Below are 5,485 nucleotides of genomic sequence, written 5' to 3' on the forward strand. Positions count from 1 at the left end.
GGGAGTTTGATAATTGGCTTTGGGGCATTGTTGCCCTTATCTGGAGTAGCCATCTTCTCTGGAGTCGTACCTTGCAATGTAGAATTAGATATGTTAGTACTATCCTTTAGCCTTGCAGGGCTATCAACTACATTGTTTGGTTTAACGGAATCAAGATTAGCATTATTTAATAAAACAGGTTCATCAACTCAGGGCATAGGGGGCCCTTCATAGTTTGAACCACTCCTTAGAGTAATTGCAAATGCTTGATCCGTAGGCCGGGTCGGCTGTGCCGGTAGAGCTCCCTGTTGGCGGGCTTGTAGAGTAGCGGAAAGTTGCACAATTTGATTGTCTACAATTTTATTATGTGCTAGAATTTGATCAATTGTCGCATCTCTACTCTCCATGTGCTTTTGCATATTAACCAACATTGCTCTAATTTCCACCAGAGAAGGGTCAGAAAATGAGGAGGGTTGTTGTGGTTGGTTCTTCTAGCCAGCATTGGGATGATAATATTTTTGCTGCTGTTGCTGTGGCGCCTGTGGTTCTTGTGGTGGTGGATTTTGAACATTAGTACTCCGGTAGGAAAGGTACGGATGATTCCGATACCCAGGATTGTAGGTGTTGGAGTATGGGTTATTCTGCCAATAGGCTTGAAAGGCATTAACTTGCTCCACGGAACTCCTGCAATCTTGCTCCCAATAACCTATAATACCACAATTTTCACAGAAAACCTCATTAGAATTATTATTAATCGCAGAAACATTAGCTACATTAGCAGTGCTCAGATTATCTATTTTTTGGCAAATAGAGGTCAGTTGAGCTTGCAAAAAGGATACAGAGTCAACACTATGCTTCCCCTTGTTAGCAAATCCTCTAGGATTCCCGTATTGGGAATTGTGTATCGCCATATCTTTAATAACCTGACTTGCATCATCAACATAAAGATTCATAAATCTCCCACTAGCTGCAGAATCTAAAATTATTCTAGAGGAATTTCCAATGCCATTATAAAAGGCTTGGATTAACTGCCATTGTGCTAAATTATGGTGAAGGCATTCTCTTTGTAAGTCCTTGAACCTCTCCCAAGCCTCATATAAAGATTCATCGGCTTCTTGGGCAAAGTTCTGAATCGCACTCCGTAGTACGGATGTTCTCTCTGCAGGATAATACTTGTTATAAAAATTCATAACAAGAGTTTCCCAGTCAGTTATACCAAGTGCAGTTCTATTTAAACCATTAAACCACAATTTAGCTTTTCCAATTAAAGAGAAGGGAAAGAGAATCTCCCTGATTTGGTCTTGAGTGACCCTGGCTTGCCTGATGGTGTTACAATATTGGCAATAGTCGGCAATGTGAAGATTTGGGTCTTCACCCTTAGCTCCACTAAATTGCTCCCTCTCTATCATCGTTATAAATTGATGTTTAATTTCGAATTGAACCCCATCAAGAGCCAGAGTAGGGGTGAGATGTGGAAAATCTGAAAGCTTTGGTTGTGAATAATCACTAAGCTTCTTTGGAGCCGTCATCTCTGATTCTAGATCTGATGATACCTCTGAATCTCTAGAACCAGTTGGAGGGTCTCGGTGATTATTGTTATTATCACCAGAATCCGCCAGGATTTGCTTCTAGAGCTTTTTCTGTCTATGAAAGGAACGTTCGATCTCAGGATCGAATGGGATGTAACCTGATCTGGAACACCTGGGCATAAACAAAAACTAGAAGCAAATATGAGATTTGCCTCAGAGAACTAACGCTCTCCGAGAAAAAAGGAAAAATAATCTAGACTACAAAAATAATCAGAAATAAAAATAACACCGTTTCCCCGGCAACGACGCCAAATTTTGATAGGGTAAAGTCGTATCCCCTAATATAAAGTAATACCTAAATCCTCTAACTAATGCAGATAGGGAAGTAGGGTCGAATACACAGAGAAACGAGTCTTTCTATTCCTAATTAACTAATATAATCTAGATTATTAGGTAACCAATATATAAGTTGAATATGACACTAACTTACGAAAGTTAAGAATAGGGAGAAAACAATATATGAAAGGATCTAGGGCATAGGTTCACCAATAAATAATATTCCAGGGGTAAAACATAGTAATCAATCATTGACATTGCATAAATAACATGATTAACAGGCTCTCGCAATTTATTAATCAACATAGATCTAACAGGCTCTCGCAATTTACTAGATCTATGTCCTTATTGAAAATAGCCTTTAATATCAAATTAACATCTGCTCGATTCATCAATTCAATATTGCTATACTTTTACAAGCCGTAATTGTAAAGCGTTAAAACAATTCAATAAGAAATTATCATGCAATACTAATAATCAATAATAGTCAATCATCAATGCATCAATTAACCAGATTGTAAAGGGCTTTCGCTACGTATTACAATCACAGAATTAATCTACCAGTATTAAATCTCATCTCTCGAATCTCGACTTAACCATTTATAAATTAATCTGCCTATTGAAACTAGACCTAAACATCAATTCTCATCTCTCGAATCTCGAATCAATGTTGTCAAACTCATGCATAAAAGATCAGGTCTAATCTAGTCACAGAGCATTAAATCAATCAATAGGAAATTAATCTAGCATTGATAATTAACAACAATAAATTACCCCTTCATATTATTTAAGGATCCCCATAAACCCTAGAAATAGAACTACTCACACATGGTAAAAACTAATCTAATCAAAGCAATAAAGTAAAACATGATTAAAGGAATAAAATAAACAACTAAGATTAAGAGAGAAGAAATAGTTACCAAACTAATCTGTATTAATGGAAAATAATTAAGAACAAGAGTTGAGAGAAAAGTTAAGAGAGAGAAAAATCCTAAGTAGAGAGAGAAAGTCTAAGAAAGAAGGTAATCAAAATTCCGTACCAAACTCGTATATAAACGTTCCCTAAAACTAAAAATTAAAACTAAACTAATCAGGTCCTATAGAAACACGCGCCCGATCGGGCGAAGGGCCGCCCGATCGGGCCCGCCTTTTTCTTAAGGATCCATCAGGGCAGCCGCGCTCGATCGAGCTAACGCTCACCTGATCGAGCGCGCCTTCTCGCTGGTGCTCTCTTATGCGCGCCTGCCCGATCGGGCGCAAGCTTGCCCGATCGGGCCCGGTCTTCTTCTTCGAGGCTCGGATTTCGATTGGGCTCGATTCCCTGGCCCAATCTAAGTTTCCTCATCGGGTCTTGATTAAACGATCCAATAGCCTCAGTGTCTCATACCGAGCCCTTAATCATCGGCTCTCACCGATCCTGGGCTTCAAAAGTGGTTTTGTCCTTCTAGCTTCCGTAGTTGATCCATAAAACCCGGGAAAATGCTCCAAGAATGCAATTTCCTGTAAAATACAACTAAAACTACGAAAACACTAGAAAAAAAAATAGTAATAAAAGTGGCTCGAAAGAGCCAAAAACACTACTAATTATGACCAAGGGACGGGGGTAAAATACTATATAAAATAGACACATCAATACTCTATTATGATTTTAATGTGTAGGAGACTTCGAAGTAAGCAATTTCTATTAGTCGTGGCGAGTTTAAGATCGCACTGAAGGTACGTTCGCGTACTTAGCATATTTTGATGATGTAGAATCATGCTAGGCTTGATTTCAATCAATTACAAGTAGTATCATGCTAAGGTTTATGTATGGAATTGTGAATTAATGGTGTTGGTGATTGAATTGTGAAGCATGAATTATTTGTGATGGTTTATGGATTGGAAAATTATATTTTGGACATGTTGTGTTTGAACCACACTTTTATTTATGGCATGTTAGAATGCATGATTAATTAAACTATATGTTTAATTATGTTTGGAATATTGAAAAGGAATTTTATTATGGTTCAAATAATTTTTATTGATGTTTTAAGCATGAGGAAGGAGCTATATAAATGTATATGTACACAAGGGATAAATTGTATGTTGGTGCCTTTGTGCACTTAAGGTGTTTTTAACACCGAGGGATAAGATTTTTGGCGCTTTATGGGTTTAAGGTGTCTTTGACACTGAGGTAGAATTAAAAAGGGTTCAACATTAAATAATATGTGGTCACTAATTATTAAAGAATTAAATTGGTATGTTTGGTTGATTGAATAATTATTGTTGATTGATTTATTATGCTTTGAGAGTCATCATCAAGTCCAATAACATGTAAATAACGTAAAGTGAAAGAGATTACGCACCAAAACTCTTGGAACGTATGTACCTTGAGTATGAACAATGGGGGGAGTTATGGGGTTTTATATTTAACCATAACTTCTAATGGAGTACAGGACGCTGTACATTCCTTTTATGTATTATTATGCACAAGAATTCCGCCACCTTTGAGTGGTTTTGTCACTGGCACGGTTAGCTCCTGTGTCAGTTAACCTCAATTTATTTGGGGGAGGTATAGTTGGAAACCCGTTCGATGCGTAATCAACGCTAAATGAATTATTTAGTGTCTAGTTAAAGTGTCTTGTTGATTTTTGTGTGTGCTTGTAAACAGGTGCATTGAGGTAAGTGTGTGTTGATAGGTGAAAGCATGTTAGTGTGTTTAATTACGCTTATGTACTCAGCTTTGCTGATTGTGTATGTTTGTGTGTTTGGACATGTCTTTATCTTGGCCCAATGATGACCCATTTTTAATGGAGAGTAGTGGGGACAAGTAGAGATAAACTTTTCAGGTATTGAAGCATATTCATGACGGGGTATGAGTGAAGAGTGAATCATGCTAGCTAGTTTCCATTAGTTTACGATGTGTTTTATGCTTTATTTATTTATGACATATTCTGTGTGGACTAACGCAAAGGTTTGGTTTTGGAACGGTTTTGAATAAGGGCTTTTAATGGTTCCAAGTTGTAGTTTGATTTTATTTGACTTTGTTTGTTTCGGTTTTAAACTTTACTTTCGTTTGGTGGACTTTGGAGTTGACTTGTTTAAACGGTTTTTAATTTTAAGTCTTCCGCTGTGTATCTTTGATAGTTGCCTTAGCCGTTTTCACGGTGGCAGCAATGTCTTAGATATTCCTAAATCGTATTCTAAAGAGTAAAATGGGTATTTAAAGGAAAGGAATTTCTAGGGTGTTAAAAACATAGCCCAAAATATTTACCCAAGAGTTAGGGCCTAGTTTCCAAATAACCAGTTGGTATCCATCAGGAATCCTCTCCATTGCCGGATGGAGAGGGAAACGAAGACCAACATGTATGGCCGCCTCGTAGCAGCCGAAGCGTTGGTTGGCGTAGCTGGCCTTCTCTAGCCAGACGTTTCTCATCATCCGGCACAGACAACAGAAATTCATGTCCCATGACATGATTGGAGATGAACTTTCCAAAGTCAGCCGTTATCTTCTCCCGCCTGCTCTTGGCAACGTGCAAAAAATAAGGAAAGCGTTCCAGGCGGCGCGAAGCAGACGACTCCACCCATCCTTCGCCCATGTCCACTAAAAGGATAATTTGGACCGTGCCTCCTCCGAGTCAATGGAGGCGCTGTTAGAGGAT

At 38.2% G+C, this 5,485-nt stretch overlaps 1 non-coding gene across 1 annotated transcript; it reads left to right on the forward strand.

Annotated features, from left to right (window-relative positions):
• Window positions 1–1,020: 1,020 nt before the first annotated feature.
• On the forward strand, window positions 1,021–1,127 carry LOC145625858 (small nucleolar RNA R71). Its single transcript, XR_014110757.1, has one exon. It is a non-coding gene; the product is annotated as a small nucleolar RNA R71 (small nucleolar RNA).
• Window positions 1,128–5,485: the final 4,358 nt, after the last annotated feature.

The sequence above is a fragment of the Chenopodium album genome, chromosome 3 (assembly GCF_948465745.1).
Source record: "Chenopodium album chromosome 3, dcCheAlbu1.1, whole genome shotgun sequence".
Taxonomy (NCBI): Eukaryota; Viridiplantae; Streptophyta; class Magnoliopsida; order Caryophyllales; family Amaranthaceae; genus Chenopodium; species Chenopodium album.